Genomic DNA, 25,896 nt, shown 5'->3' with positions numbered 1-25,896 from the left:
GATGATCTCCCCCAACGGCTTCATATAGATGTTGAACAGAAGGGGAGAGAGGACCGACCCCTGAGGAACCCCACAAGTGAGGGGCCTCGGGGAAGACCTCTGTCCCCCCGCCAACATCACTTGCGAACGCCCGGAGAGGTAGGAGAACCACCATAGAACAGTCCTCCCACTCCCAACCCCTCAAGGCGTCGCAGTAGAATACCATGGTCGATGGTATCAAAAGCCACCAAGAGATCTAATAGGACCAGGACAGAGGAATATCCCTTGTCCCGAGCCCTCCAGAGATCATCCACCAGTGCAACCAATGCATCTCCGTGCTGTACCCAGGCCTGAAACCCGACTGGCACGGGTCCAGATATAGTGTTTCATCCAGGGCCAACGGGAGCTGATGTGCCACCACGCTCTCAACAACCTTCGCAATAAAGCGAAGGTTGGAGACATGACGAAAGTTATTCAAAATAGCTGGATCCAAGGCAGGTTTCTTGAGGAGGGGTCTCACCACCGCCTCCTTCAAGGCGGCCGGGAAACTCCCCTCACCCAAGGAGGCAATAATCACTGCCTGGATCCAGCCACGTGTAACCTCCCGGGCCAAATAAATGAGCCAGGAGGGACACGGGTCCAACAAACACGGTGGTGCTACTCAGCTTCCCCATGATCCTGTCCACTTCCTCAGGAGTAACAAGATCAAACTCGTCCCAAATCACCAGTCCCGCCACCACCTCCTCAGCCAACCCTGCCCAGTCGGAGACCAGCCCATCCCGAATCTGAGCGATCTTATCCCGTATAACTAGATTTGCAAAATTCTGTTATTATAGCCGATTTCAATAAAAGTATTTCTAGGCAGATGGTGGCACTGCTCATTGCCAGGAGTTCGATTCTGACCGGTTCAAGGTTGACTCGGTTTTCTATCCATTCAAGGTCTGTAAAATGAGGACCCAGATGTTGGAGGCAATATGCTGACACTATAAACTTCTGAGAGAAGACTGTAAAGGATTGTGGAGTGGTATATAAGTTTAAGTGCTATTGCTAGTGTTCCTGAGGAATATCCTGGTCTGGTATAGCTAGTTGGGCTGACAATAAACGGAGATGGTTGAAATATTTTAATTACTATTTTTTATATTTGATTACAATAATGTATTGCAAAATTAATTTTGAGATATATTTGCCTATTTTTTAAGTAATATTACAACAGAATCCATTGTAACATTCCTTATTAAAAAAAAACCTATAAAACATTATAAAACTATATAGCCCAGAGTTAATTTGGGTGATATGGATGGCTTTATAAATGTGATTAATAAATAAATAAAAACAAATAAACAGTTCAGAGATAACACATTCTTGAACTCCTTTTTTGTTCTTTTGTAATATAAGTAATGTTCAGAAACTACTGGTACAGTTGTGGAATTATTACTTTCCCCATCTATCATACATAATATCGTAGATGGGGTCTACGATACATAATATTTAAAATATTATTAAATCTTACTAATGTAAATAATTGTGTGTTTATTTACATACTTCACAATACAGTATTTAACATGAAAAGGAATAAAATGCAAACATCCTTACATATTATGCATTTGTATTTTGCTTAAAATCCAAGCACACTGGGCTATGGTTGATGAGTGACCTTGAGGCAGCTCTCAGAAGGTAGTTGCCATAGCAACATTATCACAAAAGTGGCTCATCCTTTGCAACATACACCAACCTGGTGCATCATATGTTGCTAGATATAATACAACTATTCTGTAGTATTGCTGAAACTGTAATGTGCATTGCAAATAGAAGGAGCAGAGTTAGATTGCTTTGTATCCCTGCATTTTCTTGTTTCTACAAAATGTAATTAACACTCCCAACTTCCAAAAGTACATTGCAGAACATTATTTGGATAATGTAGCCCATATTTATGATTTTAATGTCAATTATCTTATGCACAATAACAAAAAAAAACCTCTTGTTTTGGGAGTTTTCTTACTATGTTATGTGAGAATAGGTGACAAACGTCATTACTATATTAGGCCCTTTTCTGTCAAACACCACAAGGAATTCTTCTTCTGGAATTATGAATATATTTCTCGATTCTCTTATTTTGGACCTTTCAAAATTGATGAGATGGAAGGAAACACAAAATCAAACCAAGAAAAAGCCAGAATTCTAAGTTCACTAAATTATATTTATAAAAAGGATATTAATTCAAGTTGATTTGATAACATGGTTTCAAATTAGGATCTCTTATCAGAAATATATCATAGTTGTTTGATACAGGTAATAAAACAAGACATAAATTTGAAAAACAAAATATGGCCTTATGCTATAAATAACCATATACGCATAAAAACAATTTTAATTATATGAAACCTCCATATTAATATTCTCTATATTTTTTCTTTCATGAACATTTGTTTTCATTTTAATTTTTCATTGTTGCACAGCAGTGTTACATTTTTATTATTTAGTGTTTTTTTCTGAAATCTAATGGGTGTAGTATATGAACAAATATCTCATTCAAAATCATGTCAACTGCTTAACTAAGAAGGATCAGATTCAAAATATTAATATTGGAATTAACTGTTTTTTGTATTTATTAATTGCAATAATAATAATTTTCACTGAATTCTCTCTGGGATACTCTCAGACCCAACAAGCATTTATTTCATTCAGAACTGAACAATAAAATAAACAATGCTTAACTTGTCATTTAATAGTTGTCCCATATGTGGGAACTGAGATTATTGAACAATTACCATAGAGAAAAAGAAAGAAGGGGTAGGAGAAAAAGCTGTTTATTAGCTAAAAGAAAAGACTGTAAGGAAATAAACTAGCTGCAAGATGGGCAAGATAAAGCACATTTTTGTTTCTTAGGCTGTCACATAACTAAATCTGAAAGTGATTACATCAGTTTATTAGAAAAAGGGGCAAATGTTTTTTTTTTAAATAAAACATGCAGAGAAAAATATTGTATATAATAATAAAACATTATCAAGAAGGTAAGATTCTAAGGAAGAATTTAAGATTCCCAAGGTTGTGTTCAAATATACCTGCTGAATAATATTTTCCTGCTCTGTATCTATTACTAAATTTCCTTTTTGGAACAATATAGCTGATTTAGATTTTATTGTTAGAAGTTAGAGCTCAAGTTTTAAGAGATGAGAGAAATTTTAATTACCATAGATATTAGTTACCATAACCTCTTCATTTGTAAAAGTGCCTGAGTTCTATTTAATTTTTGTTTTGTTTTGTTTTGTTTTAATTTGATTTATATGCCGCCCTTCTCCGGAGACTCAGGGCGGCTTACAATGCGTTAAGCAATAGCTTTCATACTTTTGTATATTTATACAAAGTCAGTTTATTGCCCCCACAATCCGGGTCCTCATTTTACCTACCTTAGAAAGGATGGAAGGCTGAGTCAGCCTTGAGCCTGGTGAGATTTGAACTTGCAGTAATTGCTGGCAGGTAATGTTAATAGCAGTGCTTTAGTCTGCTGCGCTACCAGGGCTCCATATGTTAGAAAACACTTCATTTTAGAAAGTTGCCATACATAATCTGGCTTTTTAATGTCTCAGATTAATTCAAAAAAATGCTTCATATCACACAAATGCACAATATAGTATTTATCTGCAACTTCCTAAAGCAGCCAGGTCTCTTCCTGAGATTGTGAAGCAGCTGCTAGGGGCAAAAGAACCAAGAGCTTTAAAAAGTTGTACACAGGTACAGTTGTACACAGCACATTTTGAGGATGGAATCTTAAGTGCTTTAGAGCCCTAATATGCAATGATGTCTTATCACTAGCACTATTCATATTAATCAATAACTGTAAAAGAAAACCCATGGAAAAGAAACATTTAACACCTGACCATAGAAAGAGATCAACTATCAAACAAAATAATTTTCTTACTATAGATCAGGGGTGTTGAACTCAAGGCCCAGGGGCCAGATCCAGCCCACGGGTGTTTAGATCTGGCCCACAGGGCTGCCCTAGAAACAGCAAAGGACCGACCCACAGTGCCTTTGCCAGCGAAAACGGAGCTTGGAGGGCTGTGTGTGCCACCCCCCGCCCCCGTTTTTCACTGGCAAAGGGCTGCAGGAGGCTGTTACGGCTAAAAACGGAGCTCGGGAGCCCATTTTCACTGGCAGAGTGCTCAGGCCACCACAGACACCGACATGAGTGATGTCAAGCTGGCCACACCCACCCCGGCCCCAGAGATCAAACACAACCCTGATGTGGCCCTCAATGAAATCGAGTTTGACATTTCTGTTATAGATTAATACATTGTTTAATTTTGATAAAGGTTCTCTGAAAAATTCACTCTTTCAATAAGATCTTGCTATTAATCTAATTATTCTGCAATAAACACATTTTTAAAACTATTACAATAAATTTTCCTACTTTAAAATTCTTGTTTTGTGGCAATCTCACAGAAGCTATGGTTCCAATTCTTTCATAAAAATTTAAATGTGCGAGCACATCTGACAAAATACTGTACATCAAAAACTTTTTCTCAAATGAGGCATTGGTCTTACCTGATACACTCCTTCTCATTGGGTGGAGATAGCATCCAGGAATGGGTTGACCTCATCTACTTAGCTGAATGGACTGAGTCTGTCAGAGCTGTTAGGACATGCCTCTGTTGCTAGGGCTCCCCAGCTTTTGGTGAAGACGAAGTGACAGACTCAACATGCCATGCTCGAAGATCTTTCCCTTACGGACTGAGAATCAGACGGTCTTCAGGGTGGGGCTGGATGCTACCTCCACCCAACGAGAAGGAGCGTATCAGGTAAGACCAATGCCCCTTCTCCATAGTGGTGGAGATAGCATCCAGGAAAGGGACATACCAAAGCAGGCTGTCCTATGGGTGGGCTGCAGTCTGGTCCGAAGTCCCCTCCCCCATATGGACATGCTGAAGCATTCGCCGGCCAAATGCCACCTCCACCAAGGCGAAGATGTCTAATTTATAGTGTTTGATGAAAGGGGAAGGAGAGGACCAAGTCGCTGCTTGACAGACCTCTTCCTTAGAGTTACCCACGCCATAGTTGTAGCTGCGCTCCGGGTGGAGTGTGCAGTTACTCGGGTAGGTCTCGGAAGGGCCTGCAATTCATAAGCCTTGGCAATGGTTGACCTAAGCCACTGTGGAAGGAGTGACCCTGTTGTCCCATGTGATCAGCTGGAATGAGACAAACAGGGTCTCTGTTTCCCTTAGGTCAGCAGTTTGCTTAACATATATGCGGAGGCCCCGCCTTACGTCCAAGGTGTGTCACCTCTTCTCCAAGGGTGGACTGGGTCAGAGCAGAAGTTAGGCAATATCAGTTCCTGTGCCCTGTGGAACTAGGTGTTCACTTTGGGGATGAAGGAGGAATCCAACTGCAAAATCATTCTATCTATGTGAAAAACACACAGGTCCTGCCTCACTGACAGAGCCGCCAGCTCAGACACCCTCCTGGCCAATGTAATGGCCACAAGGAACATGTAAGGAAGAGCAGACTGGCCGATCTTAATGGCTTGTACAGGGCCCCAGTAAGGGAGTTCAAGACCTTGTACAGGTCCCATGCTGACAGGCTCAGTGAATGCAGCCTATTGGACTGGTTTCGCTCATCTCTGAACTCTGACAGTTGGTTGCTTTCCCTGTTAGCTTTGGCACAAATTTTCTCCAGGGCTTTATCTCTGCGCCGCTTGTCCCTTTAGGCCTTAGAGCTTTTGCTAGACTCTGCAGCCTTGCTGTAAGCCTTAGATCTGCATGTAGACCTGGCTCCTGTCAAGGCAGTTGCCCTGTTAGCTGCTGTTTCTGCAGCACCTGCACTGCTGCCAGCTGCCACTTCATCTGCCATTTATTTTTTAGTTTGATTTATATGCCGCCCTTCTCCGGAGACTCAGGGCGGCTTACAATGCGTTAAGCAATAGCCTTCATACTTTTGTATATTTTATACAAAGTCAGCTTATTGCCCCCACAAACTGGGTCCTCAATTTACCTACCTTAGAAAGGATGGAAGGCTGAGTCAACCTTGAGCCTGGTGAGATTCGAATTTACAGTAATTGCAGACAGCTGGTGTTAATCACTATGCTATCAGTCTGCTGAGCCACCAGGCCCTGTAAGCTGTCACTTTTCATGCTTTTCTCCCCCCTTGGATCAGGGCTCTTAGGGCTTCAGGTATCTGTAGGCTATTGGAGCACAATGTTCCTTTCAAACCTTTAGGATAGCCCCTGGCTAGTGTTAACAGGCAGAAGCCCTTTTTGCTACCCGTGGATCTGTTGGCCTTTGGCTGGCTGAATGGGAGCGTGAAGCTCCTCGCAGCTCGGCAGCACAGCTGTGTAATCTGGAGCGCTACTGCTCCTTGTCAATTGCAGTGATCAGTGGGGCTTGTCTCAATGGGAGTGCGAAGCTCCACTCAATGCCATGGTAAGGCTGCTATAAAAGGGAGTGCTATGGATCCAGCAATGCGCCGCTATCTGGCTTAACAGGAGCACCAAGCTCCATACCAGCTCTCTACACCATTTATGTCTGACACTTCAAATTGTCGGGTGCCGGGATACAGAGTTCTTCCCGGAGCACAAAGCTCCTGTAATGGCTGCCCGACTCGACCAATGGCGGGAGCGCAAAAGCTCCACTATCTGGCCTCCCTGGTTGTCAAATGGGAGCGCAAAAGCTCCACTGCCTAGTGGTGAAGGCGGGAGTGTGAAAGCTCCAGTAATTGGCCACTCTGTTTGCCAAAATGGGAGCACAAAAGCTCCGCTGGCTGGCAATAAGATCGGAAGCACAGAAGCTCCTCTATCGGGCTTCCCTGGCTGTCAAATTAGGAGCGCGAAAGCTCCACTGCCTGGTAGTAAAGGCGGGAGCACGAAAGTTCCGCTATCCTTCAGATGAGCCTCTGTCTCAAAGGCAATCATGGGATTAACTGTGTGGGCAAGAACCCTGACAGCCAAGAAGTCCACTGCCCAGTGGCTCGAGCCGAAGCCCTCGCCACTGCAGTGATCCCAGTGACTCAACCAGGTGTTCAGGAGTCAGCCAGGTTAAACACTCACGAAAATGAAGTTTTTGATGAAGAAAGGATCCAGGAATTTTCCTGTCAAAGGTTGGAGAAATTACTTGACATGTCTGTCCTAGCTGAGGGACTGAGTCAAAAGCTGGGGAGCCCTAGCAACAGAGGTGTGTCCTAACAGCTCTGACAGACTCAGTCCAATCAGCTAAGCAGACGAGGTCAACTCATTCCTGGATGCTATTGCTAACACTATGGAGAATATACGCATTTCACTGCAAGTTAACCTAATGTGTAGCACAATGTATACTCAATAACTTGGAAACATTTGGATAATATATTGAATATATTGAATTGAATAATATATTCAATTACTTCATTCTAGACTTAAATGCCAAACTACTATAATTCTAATAACTGTGAGATAGTGTCTAATAAAAAGATTACTATTTTAAGCTATTTGTTAAGTATAAATTACTTTGTGTATTAAAGAAAACTGTAATATGCCTAAGTCTGAAGTGAATATTGCTGGTCATTATGTTACATCCAAGGGATTGCAGTATTTTGAGAAGGAAGGAATGAAAAAGTAGAAGAAATAAAACATGAAGAAGCATTTCATATAGTTTTTTTAATATTGGAAATAGTTCATAAACATGTTTTTACTAATTCTTACATCAACCCTATAAAGTTCATCAGATTAATATTTCTACAGATGGAACACAAATAACTTGCTTCTGTGGTTACTACACAACACCAACATTTCAGTAGATATATCCATAACTACCCAGAGTCACTTGTTTACATATGTAGTTATAGAAATAAAATAAAATAAAATAAATAAATAAATAAGTCCTAAGACAAGTGAACAAAACTTTCATGTATTGCCTTACTCAAATCCAGGATGGCTTTGGAGAATGTTTATTTTTCATCCCTCTCTTAAGATATATTTGGGAATAAACTGTTTATATATAATTTTTTAACATATAAACTATTAACAACTTCTTGCTTTTTTACCTGCTTGTTCTATATAGTTTATGAAAAGGCAGTTAGGACTTTCCATAATAAATAGTAGTTCTGTAGTGTTTCAATTTTTGCAAATCATGACAAATGCTACAAATGAAGACAATGGTTTAGCATCAGTATTAACACAATATAACTGACTTTACATCCATAATATAAGTAAGTGAATTTTTCAACTTATGTGAATTTTATAATAAAGACAAATTATGATATAAATCAGAATTCAAATTACACAAAGGGTACAGACTTAAATTACTGGGAATTCTATATAGAGAATATACAATCATATTAGTAGATTTGTATTTGTTGTAAAGTGCTACAACAAGTATCATAATCAGACTAACAAAGCATGATTTCATATTTATAAACAAACCTTTAAGGGGTTTTGGATTTTTGGATTTTCTACATCCTCCTTTTACTTCTTGATTTGACCACAATTTATATTTGGTAATTTCATTTATTTATTTATTTTTTATTTATTTTATTTGATTTCTATACCGCCCTACTCCTGAAGGACTCAGGGCGGTGCACAGCCAAACAATAAAAACACATACATACAAAATTTAAAAGTAGAATTATTCCTTGTAAGAGTGATATTCTTTAAGCTGTTATCATGTTAAAGTATTGAGACCATTAAGCCTTTAACATGTTAAAAGATATAGCTCTGGTTTTTTTATCAAATTATAGTTTTTGTGATTACAAAACAGTGTTAGAAGGATTATAGCCCTGCAGCAGACTTAGTCCCAGAATAAAATGCAATTATATCAGTAGAAAATATATTTAAATGACTAAGCTCTGTATTCTTTTATGGATGTCAACAGTACACACAGGTTATAAACCACCAGCTTTTGGTAAAGCGATCAAATAATTAAATGTAAGGAAAAACCTAACAGATTACTAAAGCCTGAATATAGGAGCCATTTAAAAAGTGGTTGAGAAAGAAAAATAATTGTCCCTACAGCAAATGAGGAATTTTTTTTAGCAAAATCTAATATTTAATATTTCTTTTTTTTCCATTCTCTATGTAAAACTAAAATATTATTATACCCCAAATTCCTAATTTTAATAAAAAAATATAGTTAAAATGGAATTTAATGAAGAAATTTGGTTATAACTAAAAATCCAGAGTGCCTTTGAACATAGAATCATATAGAAAGTACCTTGGAGGTCTTCTAAGACCAACCCCTTCCCCAAGGCAGGAGTCCTTATACCACAAAAAGGTTGTCCAATCTTTTCTTGAAAACTTCCAGTGATGGAGTATCCACCAGGAGGTGGATGTTCTATTGATTAACTATTCTCTCTGTCAAGAAATTCCTCCTTATTTCAAGGTTGAATCTCCCTCTGACAAACTTCCACCCACTGTTTCTTATCTTGCCCTCAGATGCTATAGAGCCGTGATGGCGAACCTATGGCACATGTGCCACAGATGGCACGTAGAGCCATATTGGTGGGCACACGAGCGTTGCCCTAGTTCAGCTCCAGCACACAAGCACGCGTCGCCCAACCAATTTCCGGACCTTCCAGGCCCACTGGAAGTCGGGAAACAGGCTGTTTCCGGCCTCTGGAGGACCTCTAGTGGGGTGGGGAAGGCCATTTTCACCCTCCCCAGGCTCCTAGAAAGCCTCTGGAGCCTGGGGAGAGCAAAAAACGGGCCTACCAGGCCCACTGTGCCATCACATGTCAAAAGCAGGGGGAGCGGGGGGGGTTGTGCGCACATGTGCAGGGTGCGAGGCGCATTCAATTATGGGTGTGGGCACGAGCAGGTGCAACACCCCCCAAGCTCCCCCCACTGTTGGCAAACAACGGCAAAAAGGTTAGCCATCACTGCTATAGAGTCTTCTATGTGACAGCTCTTCAAGTGTATGTGTGCACGTTTGTGTATGTGTATATCTTCACTGTTGCCTTAAAAATGACCCAAGATATAGAAAATGAATTCTAAAAAACAGATACTTCAATGCATTAATGTACATGCTTAATAATGGATCAGTATGAATTTGTTTCATATTTATAATATAGTATTCTTACATCAGTCGATCTGAACAATGATTAACTTCTTAAATAATAAAAATGTAGAAATATTAAATTCCTTTGCTTAAGTTTGTTTTCAGTACTAAAATTCTGCTACTTGCTACTTCTGCTACTTGCCTGCATATGACAGATTGAATAGCTTAACATTCCATTCAGAGTGAAAACTGCTGACCAGACTATCAGCAATGTAAACATGATGGAAGTATTTCCAGTGTAATGGAAAAGGTTGGAAAATTCACTAGGTAACATCCTAAAACTGTGTAGTTCATTCTGATATTTTATTCTACAATGCACCAATTAAGTTTTGATCTCAAATTTGTTTCGGAAATTTTGAAAGATTTTATAACTTTTAAAGTCATTTGGAAAACTATATTCTTGCTACAAGTTACAGTCTCCACTCAGTAACTGAGGCTAATTCAATAACTTCAGGACAGAACATATACAACACTCCTTTCTAACCACTATAGTGATAAAGTGGATTGCAATACACAAAAGCTTATGTGCATTCAACAGACATAAATTATCCACTATAAGCACTTCAACAATGCCACAAATATAAACAATAGGCTTGTTGTAACAAGATTATTGTTTATATCTGATGAGTTGTTGAAGTGCTTTCAATGGATCATTTAAACCTACACTATTAAATATAGAGGATAATACCCTGATTATATCTACATTGAATAATGTCAGAGAAGTATGTAATCCTTCATCACAACTGCAATCGTTTCATTTCTAGCAAGCTTGTAATTAGCTAGTACCTGTTCATTTGTAATATATGAGAATTTCTTCCAAGCAACCAACAAAGGAAGTGTAAGAATTGATACTTTTCTTCCTGCAGGCATCAGTGTAACACAGTAGATACACAGCATAGATCTGCACTGAGAAATAGGCTACTATTTTTACAAAGGTGCAGTACAGAAGCCCTTCTATATCCACATTTTGTAGAATTCTCTAGCATATCAATGGCAAAAATACACTAAATCTTTCCTTTATTATTCTAATAAAGGAAATATTTTTTAAAATTACTGACATGATCCTACATTCTATTAGATTACAATTATAAACACTGAAAGAGTGATGCAAATCACAATGTGATTTCAATCAGTCCCTACAACAGCTAGAACAAAAATCCATGCCCTTAAAGAGAATATCACAAAATGCATTAAGCATAAGTATTATACTTTCTGATAATTCATGATTCATGAATCAGGCTTTGTTCATAACCTTCATTTTTACTCTTTCCTTCTTTTGGGGACTGCAATCACCTCTCTTCATTTTTGTACACGTTATTTTTTCTTACTATCATTATCATCATCAAGACACCTACAATACAACTAATAAGCATTTGGTGGTATAGCACAGACTTTAATGCGGAGTCCTTGGTGCTCTCTGAGCTTGATTGTTTTCTTGCTAACATTTCATTACCCAACTAGGTAACATTTTCAGTGTTAAGAGTGTGAGGTTTGCTTTCTGTAATTCTCTACAGTATCTCGCTCTATCAGAGTTGGTGGAGGTGTTGTTATGTCTGTGATAATTTCTTGATTGATTGCTGTTTGATTATCTTAGTTGGTAGTTTTATTTTTTTATCATGTTTTTATAAGCCACCCATCTCCCTCACAGAAGAGAGTGTGTGTGTGTGTGTGTGTGTGTGTGTGTGTGTGTGTGTGTGTGTGTGTGTGTGCATCCTTGATTAGGGTATTGTTTACTGATTGTTTGTCTGGTATTCATCCTGGTGTTAATCCCAATTTATCTGAGTAGTGATTGTTAGCAAAGAGATATTCTGGTTTTTGTTTCCTTTTTAGCTTTTTAACTGTCTCTTTTATCTCTATGAACCTATTGATGACTGATTTGTCCGATTCCAAACTTCCATTCCACTATGGATTCCAAGAACTCCACAGTTCAACCCTAACCTACATATGTTTCCTCCATTAGTAAGACTTTAAAGCAGTGTTTCTCAACCTTGGTAGCTTGAAGATGGGTGGACTTCAACTCCCAGAATCCCCCAGCCAGCAGCGCTGGCTGGGGGATTCTGGGAGTTGAAGTCCACCCATCTTCAAGCTTCCAAGGTTGAGAAACACTGCTTTAAAGTTTGATATTGAGGAACAAGTGGTTTGGGGAATTTGATAAAAGTCCTTAAAAACAAATACTGTAAAGCAAAGATAGGCAACCTGCTACTTTCCAGACTTTCACTTCACTAATCATCAGATTGCATGCCCAATGGCAAGAGACTCTGGGAACTAAAGCCCAAAACTAAAGCCACAGAGAACAGACAGGAAGTTGGCCATACTAGGGAGGTTGCTGCAAAAGGAAAAGGGAGACGCCCTCAGAGAGCTAACAGGAAGTCAGCCATGCTGGGAAGGTCCCTGACATAGAAAAAGGGGGAGAGAGGAAGTCCTCCCAGCTGAAATAAAGGGTCATGTAGTAAGTCACGTGGTTTGTTTGGCACTTGTCAGATTTAGTACTCATCACATCTTCTGGAACCAATTAACAAATACCAAAGTATCATTGTAAACCAGAAATCAGGAAATGCTGTTCTGATCTAAGCCCAGGGATCTAAACTGGACTACCTTTAATTACATTATGTGGTTACCTTTGCAGATAAGTATTCCCTCTTGTGATGGTGTCCCTTCCACAATGTTTTTCTTTCTCCAAATAGCAAAATTTTGCCACAGAAGTGACTTTGTTATTTCTCTATGCCCTATAAAAAGTGTTCAGTACAGCTACGATTATTTTAAATGGCTGTAATAGCTGTCATCTTAAATCAGAATAAAGGGCAACAACTTAAAAATACTCCACAAAGTCAATACTACAGATAGTCCTTGACTTACAACCATAATTGTGTCCAAAATTTTCATTGCTAAGTGAAATAATAGTTAAGTGACTTTTGCCCCATTTTTCAACCTTTCTTGCCACAATTGTTAAGTGAATCACTGCAGCCATTAATAATAAGGTTAAGTGAATCTGGCTACCCCATTGACTTTGTCAGAAGGTTGCAAAAGGTGATCACATGGCCCCAGTACATTGCAACCCTCACAAATGAGCCAGTTGCCAAGCATTTCAATTTTGATCACATGACCATGGGGATGCTGCAACAGTCCTTAGTGTGAAAATTGGTTATACATCATTTTTTACAGTGCCCCTGTAACTTCAAACAACCACTAAATGAATGGTTGTAAATCGAGGACTACCCGTATGTGATCCATGTGACCTAGTCTCTGTGACCCTGGAATATTCTTGGATCTGCCCTCTAGGATGGCTGATGACAGAGTATTAAAACACACCTTAGATGTGCTATCTAAGATTGTAAGGTTGTCTTCTCTTGAAGGCTCCAAATAGAGGTCTTAAATGGATTCTGAAATAATATAACAGGAATCATTTTGGCTACCTGCTGGATTAAATTATTCAAATGTAAGTGCTCATGACACACAGAAGGAGATTGCTTTAAAACTTTCTGATAGATGACTTCCTGTAGTTCTTTAGCTAATGATTTATAGGTTATGTTCAGGAGTTGCTAGATGTGCAACTCCTTTCTATAGCAATTCTTATGCTGAGGGCAATTTTAAACTTCATGATCTTGATTTAGGACACATAGTGTGATTGATGGTGAAGATAAAAGACTTCATTTTTCACTTTTAGGTATTAACATTACAGACATTATTTAATATCTGTTCACATCCTGGATCCTCATCCAAGGAATTTTCCATAGGACCTGAGACCACCTCAGTGGGCTTGGTGGCATCAGTTCCTGGTCAGTATGAAAAATGCTAAAAATAAGTTTGCTACTTGATGATCCCTATGCCAGGAATTTACAAATCATAAATTGTAATAGTATATAGGAAAAACCTTGGGAGACTGGACAAAGAGAGACTGCCAAGAAATCAATCATATAAGAGTCACAATGGCCCACAGCTGAGTGTTTGGCAGGGCAAAAGGCCCAGAAGACCCCCCCCCCTTAATTTCTGTTAATGTAGCCTTACAATAAAACAGAATTAGCTCATTTGGTTGCAATTCTGTCAGTCTTCCCAAGTAGACCCAACAGGAAACACAACTAGAGGAGCTAATTCTATTTTATTGTAAGGCTACATTAACAGAACCTTTCAATTATGAAAGTACCAAGCACCCCCCACCCATCTCCTTTACAACCTGCAAACTTTGAGGTGGGGTCCCTTCTGTGCCTCTTTTTTGTCCATTAGTCAATTGCAGACTATGCCTTCTCTTATTTGACTGTTACTTCAGCAATATCTCTTTCCCCATGATGAGCCAACTGCTATGTGAATTATTAAGTTAGTTTTCCTATCTCAAGATAACTATTTTTGGTTATTTGCCTGGACTACTCTGTTGATCCACACTTTATCTTCTCAATGGTATTTTGGGGATTTCCCTTATATGCAATACCTTCCTTAACCCAGCTACTGTACAGAGAAAAGAGGGATTGTCTTGAAAAATTCTGGTGGAAAAGATTTTTAATGTGGCCAAATAATTACAAATATATGAGTCTTCTTGGAATCTGAATCTTGGCAAAGGTATTTACAAATCTTGTATTTGGCAATCAAAACAATTAATATTTAAATGGCAGGATGTACAATACAGTTATCCTCAACTCACAACCACAATTGAGCCCAAAATTTATGTTGCTAAGACGGTTAAATGAATTTAGTCCTATTTTACCATCGTTCTTGCCATAGTTATTAAGTGAATCACTGCAATTGTTGAGTTAGTAACACTGTTAAGTGAATCTGGCTTCCCCATTGACTTTGCTTGTCAGAAGATTGCAAAAGGTGATCATATGACCAGGGCACACTTCAACTGTCATAAATATGAGTCAGTTGCCAAGCATCTAAATTTTGTTCATATGACCATGGTTTGTGCAGTGGTTATAAATTTGAAAAACGTTCATATGCCACTTTTTTCAGTGCCATTGTAACTTCAAACAGTCACTAAATGAACTGCTGTAAGTCGAAGACTACCTTTACAGCGTAGCAGAATAAAGAATGAATTAATGCTGTCTTATTACACCCTGATTTTTATTCAGAATAATACATGTGATGGAAACCGTCTTATGTGTTATCTTTTATCTTGCTGCAGCTACAGACTGGCTTTCCTGCCCAATTTTAATTTCATATTCTCCATCTTTTTTTATTTATATATTTTCTTTAATAAACATAAAAACTCAATATCTACATGAACAGTGTGTTTTTGGAATACAATTAATTTTGACAATAATGGTAATGGTAATAACAATATTCATAACATTGGTAATAGTCACATAGTAATAATAATACTGTATTTGCTTATCCATAGTAATAAACCTTCATTGAGTAATTATTCTCTTAAAGTTTCAAGTTTCTAACTTCTGTTTCTGTTAAACATTGGTAAAACAAATCCCACATTAAAAAGTATTCTGTTTCTTCCTTCTCCTTTATTTTGAGTGTTAATCTATCCATCTCTGCGCATTCTAGTATCTTTTTTATTACACTTTCATCTGTAGAGATCTCTTCATTTTTCCACTGTTGTGCAAAACCAGTTCTCACTGCTGTTAACACATGTAAAATTAAATATGTATTCCCTTTATTATACTGTTCTGGTAAAATACCCAACAAGAATATTTCTGGTTTTAAATCAATATGTTAGTTTACCATTTTTTCTAACCATGTATGTATTTTTGTCCAATATTTTTTTGCCTTTGGACATATCCACCACATATGATAGTACGAACCCGGTATCTGATTAGATTTTCAACATTTGGTAGACATGTTTTCAAACATCTTTGCCATTCTTGCTGGTGGTAAATGCCACCTATAAAACATTTTATATAAATTTTCCTTATAGGCAAATTTTTCCTTATTGACATTATTCTCCCTCTTTTTGTCCAGTTCAAATAGTTTTGAAGATGTCATCATTAGAAGAAAAGTTTACTCTGTAAGGATTCAAGTCTCCTTTCTTACCATTGCTGTAAACATTTCAAATAGTCTCTTGCAGCTCATTCTACCTCAAACAAGAAGTTATGTTCCCCTTCTCATTCATTTCCCATCTCAGACTCAGAAGTTGTTGGCCTAAAAGCAGTCTTTGTTGCTAGTAAAAAATGTAACAATAATGCCCTCAAGAACTCTGCTCATAGAAATTATCTACTTGAAGACTATTGTAGAAAAAGTGCAGAGGAGAGCAACCAGGATGATTAGGGGACTGGAGACTAAAACATATGAAGAACGGTTACATGAACTGGGCATGGCTAGTTTAGTGAAAAGAAGGACCAGGAGAGACATGATAGCAGTGTTCCAATACTTGAGGGGCAGCCACAGAGAGGAGGGGTCAAGCTGTTTTCCAAAACACCTGAAGGCCAGACAAGGAATAATGGATGGAAACTGACCAAAGAGAGATTCAACCTAAAAATGAGGAGGAACTTTCTGACAGTAAGAACAATCAACCAATGGAACAACTTGTCTTCAGACATTGTGGGAGCTTCATCACTTGAGACTTTCAAGAAAAGATTGGACTGCCATTTGTCAGAAATGGTATAGGGTCTCCTGCTTGAGCGGGGGGTTGGACTAGATGACCTATAAGGTCTCTTCCAACTCCGTTAATCTGTAAGAAATCTCTGTATTCTGGCAAAGTCCACTGCTATTTCTTAAAACCCATTCTTGCTTTTCAAGACACAAATAATAAAATGAAACAAAACAAAATAATAAAATAAAACAAAATAAAATAAAATAGTTCCATGGCTACTCTGATGCCATTTTCCCTTCCAGCTTCTCCGTTTACATAGACAGGATAAACGAATGCTGACTAGAAAAATATTTGGTCTGATTTGAATTATACTACTCTTTTTAGAATGAAGTGCAATACAAAGATCTTATACTGCAGGCAAGGGCAATCCATTCCCAATCTGATTGGAGGTAATGTTCTTTTCCCATCATCTTTAATCAATACAACCACTGATTGTATTCTAAAATATTTGAAAAGTATCATGTTGACAAACAACCTACCTAGGAGAAATTTCCATAAAATTTAAATTGCATATAATTTACAGATATTGTCTTAGAGCTTAATGAACAGAAACTATAATAATAGCAAAAAAAATGCTAAGGATTTTTAAACTCATGTTATATTATATCTAGTTAATAGAATAGCCAAGATCTTAATTGTTCATTTTTCCACACAATCACATTACCTAACATAGTAAATCTATTTTAAATTGGTATTAGAATGGCCCTTTCCAGCCTACTACATGGAGAAAGGAATGAGTTGACAGATAAATTAAAATGATTCATCTAATATTCGTTATCATTAAATAGTTCCTTTCACACAAGCAAGGAAGCTATTGACTACTCAAAGATAACTTGTGCTAAAATCCAATAATCTTTTGGAAGACCTACTGAAAATAGTAAAACTAATGTCCAAGTGAACTGCATGAGCCACAGAAGAAACTTGTTTTATATAAAAGATTCATATTGAATCTTGTATCATGTTTTCTAGTTACCCAACTGCAAAAATTCAAACTGTTGATATATAGCTGCTTACATATATTTAGGGGCCATGGAGGTGAAAAAAGAATATGATAATTCATTAATAGTTAGCTGTAAAAAAAAAATTCCCACTGCTATGGGTTTAGGAGGTATGATAAGGTCAGTTTATTCTACTTATTTCTCCTCTTTATAATAAAGTCACTTCCTAATCTTTTGCAGGCTAAATTTCATGGTCCCAGTTACCAATATTCATAAACTGATGGAAACATGATGCAATATTCTTATTGGCACATTGTAAGTAAAAAGGCCAGTAGATGCCATTTAAGCCACATGCTATTAATTATTCTTAGTTCACAACTCCAAAACTAGACTTTTCTAGATTCGTGTCTTTCATATATGTTGGAATTATCCAGCCAGTTGCCAAAATCAGCAAAATGTATTTCCAAAAAAAACTCTTTCCAGTTAAAATTCTAGCCAGCATATTTTAAAACACTGCAGTTTTCATACTGCATTAACAACACATTAAAATAGTTTAGATTATCTTCAGCCAAGGGAAATCCCAGCTGTAGTATCTGCCTGTTAGTAAAAACCACTCTTTAGCTCAGTTAGTCCTTTTAAACAAAAATTTAAGTGCTACTAGTGAAAATTTAGACTAAGGAGATCATATTTATTATAAACATTCTTTTGATCAACAGACTGCAACCTCATAGAAAAAGATTAATTTCTTTGAGGAAGGAGTAACTGTCAGTGGCAAAGCCTAACTGCAGCTGCTTAAAACAAAATAAAAAACTAATTGGGATAACGGGAGATAATTGAATAATCAGTAACAAGCAGAAATGAACATAAAAAAGTGAGAGCATGATATAAGATCCTACAAAAATCTCTAATAAATTAGTGAAGACAAAATGGTGCTATACCCCATTTCCAAAACAGTTATCAATGAAATTATGCCACCCAAAATTACTAACAGAGCCAATCTGTGCTGATCAGATACCTTTACAGTGGATCCAACCCTCCATTCTCAGCCAGTGAAGGAACTGAGCCAGTAGGAAAGAGATGTCTGTAAGCAATATTCTCCATATGAGTAAGGTGATTCATCGCACCAGAACTGTTAATGATAGTCTTTGACATACAACTGGTCATTTAACCAGTTTGGGTTCAGAAAGTGTGCTTTACATTCCATGAAACACTTCTGCCATAATAAAATTCACACATCTCCATGGTTATGGTCTCAATCTCACCTTTAGATCCTTGATATTCATCAGGGACTTTAATTCTATATTACTCTTATGACTGTTGCTTTGCCAAGCGCCCAAGGTTGCCAAGTGCCCCATGATCATGTGATTGTCATTTGCAATCTTATCTACCAGCTTCCTCAAAAAGTCAATGAGAAAGATGGCAGGGAAAGTTATAAGCAAAGGGAACAGACTGAACTCTCCACTTAGCTTTCCAGCCATGCATGGGAGTCCTCAGTCAGCTTCAGGACTTACCATCAAACAACTTACCTTTCTGTTTTCCTGCAGCTTCTAGCAGACATGTCAGCCAGTGTTTTCTACAGACCTGTCATTTTGCAAGTGGGCACTATTCTTGCAATACTTAAAGCCCCCCTTTAAAAAAAAAACACCTCCTAAAGAATTGTAAAAATAGTGTTTGTTTGCAGAATGGCACAAAGCAGCTTCTATAAGAAGGCTGCACCTCACATCAGCTGGGCATGTCTGTCAGAAGATGCAGAAAAATGGAAAGGTAAGTAGGCCCTGGAGTTGGCTGAAGATTTCCATGTGTTGCCGTGTGGTGAGAAGGCCTAAGGTGTCAGTGCCATGACAGTTTTGTATGTATCAGTAACCCCTGGAACCACTCAAAGATTCTTGCACATTGTTGGACAGCTGGCTAGGGAAAAGGCCAAAGGCCTCCACAGCTACAGCAGCTTCAAGTGTGCCTATAGGTCCTGGAACCAGCCAATGCTTTCTGGCCCATAGAAAGTTTCCATATGCTGGTAAGCCCCAATCCATCCCAACCCATTCTCACATTCTTCTTAATACCCCCATGCAATTGTTTAATGAATGCAACTAGATGAGCCAGGATTGTCATCATTGAATGAAGCAGTCACATGTTCAGTCACATGATGTTTCATTTAATGACTACTTTGCTCCAGGCTTAATTGCAGTCATAAGTTCAGGAATATCTACTGTGATCAAGTTATTTCTCCTTTCTCAGGAAGTAGTAACATTCTCAGAGGTAATACTTATTCTGTGTGGGTAACAAGGAAGTTACCAGAGACCCAACAACCTGAGTCAAGTAATGTAGAATTAATGGAACCTATACATCTTCAAATTAACAGCTTTTTTTTTAAAAGGATTGAAGGTTCTATTCCTCCTATTCTTCTAGCAAAATGAGTGTTACTAGGAATACGTCATTTGAGTATCCCAACAAGAACAAAATAGGTTCAAAATAGTATCAACAATGCAGGATGACAGTTTCTGCAGCCAAGAGCAATACATTTTTTTTAAAAAAAAAATGTATTTCTGGCTCCTGAAGACTATAACAATAATGTTACTGGAGGCAGTATAATTTGGGAGTGGTTGCTGCTGCTATTGCAAGATAGGTTCAGTAAGCAAAGTAGGTTCAATAGCTTCCAGAAGACTCAAAACATCTATATTGTTGCTTTTCTCCTTGAACCAAAGTCTTGCATTGTCACTACATTACTTAACTGAGACATCTGCAAAAATAGATTGAAGGTCATATACATTCTCCACTATCCACAAAAACATGGGAAAACTAAAATGTCAGATAGAAACCTATATATACTTATAAGTGATGAAAAATAAATACCTTATGAAGAAAAGTGAATAAGAGAAAGGAATACAAATGCTGCGTAAGTATACTATCTAGTATGAACATTATTTTTAATGTTCAGTTGAGTTTAAAAAGCTCAGTTTAAGACTTGACTGAATGAAAACTAAGAACATCTAATAAATTAATTGGCATTCTTTTCATGTATCAGCATTCTATCATCTCTTAAAACAGGAGTCAGCAATCTACAACCATGGACTGTCTACCCAAAATCATCCAGCCCATGTTTCCAAAAAAAATGATATTAAGCCAGGCCCACAAGAGAGAAGATCACTTGTCACTTCCTCACATGGCCATTTTGGCAATTGCTTCACCAGCCACTTTGGCATGTGAGGAGCAACTAGTGCCCCCAAAACTGTGATGGCTGCATAGCCTCTAGCCCCTACACAGAAGAAGATTGCCAGTTGTTAAATGAGTCCTGAATTCATTACCCTTAAATTCAAAGGCTTTCCTACTTTTTGTTTTGTTTTGTTTTTATTGGATTTATATACCTCCCTACTCCCGAAGGACTCAGGACGGTGAACAGCCACAGAATAAAACACATAAATACAAAAATTTAAAATAGAATAAAAATGAATTAAATAATTGGGCTGAGACAAATTTAAAATATCCAATAATTTAAAAACAAATTAAAATTAACATTTAAAAGGGGAAAAGATTTAGGCCAGGCCAGTTTGACGAAATAAGAAAATCTTGAGCGTGTGATGGAAGGTGAGCAGATCCGGGATCCTCCGTATCTCCGGGGGGAGCTTGTTCCAGATCGTAGGTTTAAATGAATCTTTAAGATTCATCTTAATCTTTAAGATGGATCGTACTTTAAGATGAATCTGTGATTGTCTACATCAGGGGTGTCAAACTGAAAGCCTGGGGGCCAGATCCGGCCTGCTTGGTGTTAGATCTGGCCCGCAGAGCCACCCTGGACCAGCCCGCAGTGCCTCTGCCAGCAAAATGGAGCTTGGGAGGGCAGCATGTGGCCCTCCCGAGCTCCGCTTTTGCTGACAGAGGTTGCAGAAGGCCGTCGCAGCCAAGCTCGGGAGCCCGTTTTCATTAGTAGAGTGCTTGGGCCACCACAACTGCCAACACAAGTGACATCGAGCTGGCCATGCCCACCCTGGACACGCTCATCCCGGCCCCCCAAGATCAAACACAACCCTGATGTGGCTCTCAATGAAATCGAGTTTGACACCTCTGGTCTACATGAAACCAAATATTTTACCAATACTGGTGGGAGTGGATTGAATAGAGCTTTGATTTTTACATAGAACTGATCTTCATCCCGTATCCAGACCTGAAACTCAACTAGAAAGGACCCAGATAATCCATCTCATCCAAAGCACTCTGTAATTGAAGCTCAATCACTCACTGGAGACTGGTCTATAATTCTCTTAAGCATGGAGTTCCTGTAGATGGCATTCCAGATGGCATATCTGGGACTTCAGCAAATTCCGTAAGATCTCCTCAGGCAGAAAGACAAGGCATTCTTGGAACTAGCTAGGCCCTTAGCCATGTAGGGTTTTGGAGGTGATAACGATTACCTTGATTTGCATCCAGAAGCTGACTGGAAGTCACTGTAAATCCTACAGCAGTGGTGCTATATTGGTGAAACTAATATGCTAAAACTATTAAAACTTCTGAATGGTCTTCAGAGGCAGTATGATTAAATAAAGCTACAAATATTCGATGGAAGAGAATATTTGTAGCTCAGATTTGAACTATGTTGAACACACAGCTAACAACTATGAATGACCAACTTTCACCAGTAACTATACTCCTGAGAACCGGAGTCGGAATTATGAACCTCTACAAGGCATTCAATGGCTGCTATGGTCAATAAACCATTCAATTTATTTTTCAGAACTACTATATTAATACTTTTTACATCTAAAAGGAAGCCAATTGCTTGTTAGATTTATGGCAGCTTACTCGGGGATCTTGAATTTCTTGTGAAGAGGAAAATTCCCTTTAAAAATGGATTTGAAGCATAGCAGGTTTCCCCGCTGAGCATTGACTTAAAAAGGGTGGTGACATTATTAGCCAACAGAAAGTTACTTGAATTAGAGGTTTTTACTCACCTCATGGTCAAGAACTGTCCTTATCCAATCCGCTTGCTCCTACCATGATATATTCCATTCCCATGCTATTTCAATAATTTAAACTGTAGTTTCTTATGCAAATATGCATAAGAATGTCACTTTGATTGTATGTAAAAGAAAAATTAAGAAACAAGCCACTGTAAAAACAATTAGCCATTTTTTCTAAAAATTTATCCTAAATCTAAGTTTGTAGACTTATCTGCAGATTTGTATTATGTTGTATGTGTTTTTTCTAAATAAATTATTTTATTTATGCCATATTAATGGAATAGTTATGTTACAATAATTTGGGGGAGGGTAGTGCTAGTAATTCTGTTTAACAGTTTTCACATTGGTTCATCACAATGTTTAAAATATACTCTATGCACAACCCATTTTACCTTTACTAAAATTATTCTAAGCATAATACCATAACCTGAAATATTCAGATAATTGCCAATTTTAAGCAAATAGTAAAAAATACATTACAATATTCTATCTTAAAATTGTAATTGCTGCACGCACTAATAATTTAGATACTAAAGGTAGTGTTCTCTTCTTGTATTCAGAATAACAGCATGATTTAAGCAGCGCTGTAAGACAATGCAAAAATAAGATCTTCGATTACTGCTCATATTGCTCATTTATATGCAAGACCTGAAGCAACCTCTAATGTCAGACTAGTATCCAGTATCATTTGAAACACAGTAACGGGGTTCATCTTACATACAATATATTCTTTCATCAAGTGTTTTAACAAGTGTGTTTTTATGATTTCTCCAATATACAGTATGTAAGAAGTCAGGCTTTTGTTTGCTGAATATTTTAATATATACAATCTACATTGTTAAGCTTTGTACAGTAAAGGAATAGTACTCCTTTTGATTCTATTGTGATCAGAGCTTTCTTCTTTAGCTATCTGGTGTATAACTGATAAGCAAATTAATATACAATGACAACTTCCAAGTTAGAAACATACAATACAGCCATACTCAATTTATCAATATTTAAATTAAATTAAATATTGTGCAGAATATATTAGGCTAGAAATAGCAAATATGAAAAGCTTCTTCCAGTGATTGTTGAAATTTTCTTCTAGTGATTCTGTAGAAACCATAGTGTTTAGCTGTCAACATTCTTGTTGGCTTATTAATAGATTATATATTATAAAAATAAATGTGTATAAATATTACAATGTAACATGATGTATTTAGGGGTTATATAAAATGTTACAATGTAAATGTTCTTATGATGACAGATCAGACAAATGAATTAAGTATTCCGCACCTCATGTCCTATTATCAAATATTTGTGGAATATATGTTTTTCAATATCTATATCCATTACAAACACCTTTTTCATTTCACTAACCAAGCCACAGAGACTATCTGTATCATGGAAAGTGAACCTGACTAGTATCTCTTATATCAAAGACCAGACATATCTATAATTATTATTATTGTTGACAATATCAGTTTAAGACTATTAAACAGCCAAGATAAGAGAACATTAATTTTTGCTATATACCTATGTCATGTATACATTTTTAAATACATTTTTTCATTCATTTTCAGATATTATAGCCATAGGCTTTTCTTTTTTAAAAAAAAAATCACTTTTAGCAAAAAAAAAAAAACCTGGCTAACCACCCTACAAACCAGACTGAAAACATGTTTTTTCTTGAGAAACTTAGCAAAGCAAAAAGACACACTTGAAAGGCAGCCAACCAGCACCTTGCACAGAAGCAAGGGAAAACTTCAAACTTTTAATAATAAGTAACCAGGAATAGTCAGAAATAAATGCATCTGGGTTATAAAATGCTCCCGTACCCCGAGGCTGTCCCCCTCGGCCTTCGGCCCCTTTGGCTTCGCAGTGGTTGTTACCCCCGTTTACAAGCAGGAAAGCGGAAGCCGCCGATCCAACAACCCCACTCTCCAAGCCCAGCGCTTGTTTGCTTGCTTGCTATGGTTGAGAGAAGACAAGCCAGCGAACCGAGAACCCGGGCATCGTCATGCCCGGAGTCCTCGGGCGACTTCTTGGGAGACGCTCCAAACTCAACAAGCCCTACCAGGCAGCGGGGCTGGAAAGCGGCTCTCGAGTTTCCTTCGGAGTCACCTCGCCTTGCAACTTCCCCGATGGCGAGGGGAACCCGCTCCCCGCCCTGAAATTCATCTCCCGCGTTCGCCCCGTCGCTCCAGAAAACAGCCTTTACCAAAAAGGGGCTTCGCGGGTTCCTTTCCCACCACTCCCGACGACGGTTAACCCCCCCCCCACTCCCCACCCTGAGGACTTCGGATCCGCGACAGGAGAGCGCCAAATTCTCTACCCCAGCCCTTTCTGGTTGCAAGAAAGCCCTTCCTTTCTTCGCCCCTCTGCAGGCATTTTACACGCCCCACGGAGCCGTCCGGGAAGGTGCAAAGCTCTTCCCCGGCACAATCTCCCGGGGACAAGGTAGCTTCCCCCCTCCAACCCCATATACACACACACACTTTCTCCTCATCCCCAAGCCCCACTTTAAACCCCGGCGCCCTCAAGCCCGAGGACGCCCCCCTGTGGAAGAGGCGACACGTCCAGGATCGGAAGAACTAGGGCTGCCCCTGCAAACTCTTTCCCTGAGAAGAAGCAGGCATTCCGCACTGGAGACCCGCTACTTCCTCTCCGCCCCTTGCATGTGGGAATGCACTCACCGCCCCCGGGAAAAGCCGCCGAGCGCGCCTTCTGCTCCGCGTCTCTCTTGCCTTTCCCCACCTCACACTCAGCTCGCCGCCGCCATTTTGATCTCTGTCTGGATTTAAAGTAGGAACCAGCCTCCTCAAAGAGCTGGAGCCAGTCCGGCAAGCGCGTAGTCATCTGGGACTTGTAGTTCACCAGTTTCCCCACCAAAGGGACACCGGGCTCGAAAAGCCTCTGCGACTGGCCTCGCCTCGCCTGAGTTCTCTCACGCCGCAATGCCCTTTGGGGTTTGTAGTCACTAACCAATAATGTTCGTCCTGGCTTTTCCAAATCTTTGTAAAGAACGCTTTGGGAAAAGCCTGCGAACCTAATCCTCTGCGTTCCTGGACATGCGCCAAAATTAATTTGTTGGTTTTACATTTTGAAAATGTCAGCTGCCTGAGGCTTTTAAAAGAGGTGTGCGTTGGTGTGAAAGTGTAAAAATTGAGCATAATTAAAATACCTATACATTCCTGCCCCCAAAAGTTTAACAGAACTAAATATTAACAACTTTAATGCTAGAAATTTCTAAATTCAAATTATCAGATAAAGATTCACTAATCTTTATTATTTGGTCCATTCTTTATTATTGGTCCAGAATGCTGCCGCGCGGGTGGTTATGGGCACAACTCGTTGTGCCCATGTGACACCCCTCCTGCGCGAGCTGCACTGGCTCCCAGTGGTCTTCCGGGTGCGATTCAAGGTGTTAGTTACCACCTTTAAAGCACTCCATGGCATAGGACCCGGGTACCTCCGAGACCGTCTCCTGCCACCAA

General features: G+C 38.7%; 1 protein-coding gene across 1 annotated transcript in view; it reads right to left on the bottom strand.

Annotated features, from left to right (window-relative positions):
• The window catches only part of NCOA3 (nuclear receptor coactivator 3), a 105,056-nt gene extending 79,870 nt beyond the window's left edge, over positions 1 to 25,186 (bottom strand). The window contains exon 1 of the mRNA XM_070941720.1: positions 25,096 to 25,186. The gene's annotated coding sequence lies outside the window, so the exon portion shown is untranslated. The remainder of the gene's footprint in view (positions 1 to 25,095) is intronic.
• Between the last annotated feature and the right edge of the window lie 710 nt (positions 25,187 to 25,896).

Source organism: Pituophis catenifer, unplaced genomic scaffold, assembly GCF_029215685.1.
Source record: "Pituophis catenifer annectens isolate HBS135680 unplaced genomic scaffold, rPitCat1.0.hap2 SCAF_3, whole genome shotgun sequence".
NCBI lineage: Eukaryota > Metazoa > Chordata > Lepidosauria > Squamata > Colubridae > Pituophis > Pituophis catenifer.
This window is presented reverse-complemented; position numbering and strand designations above follow the sequence as displayed.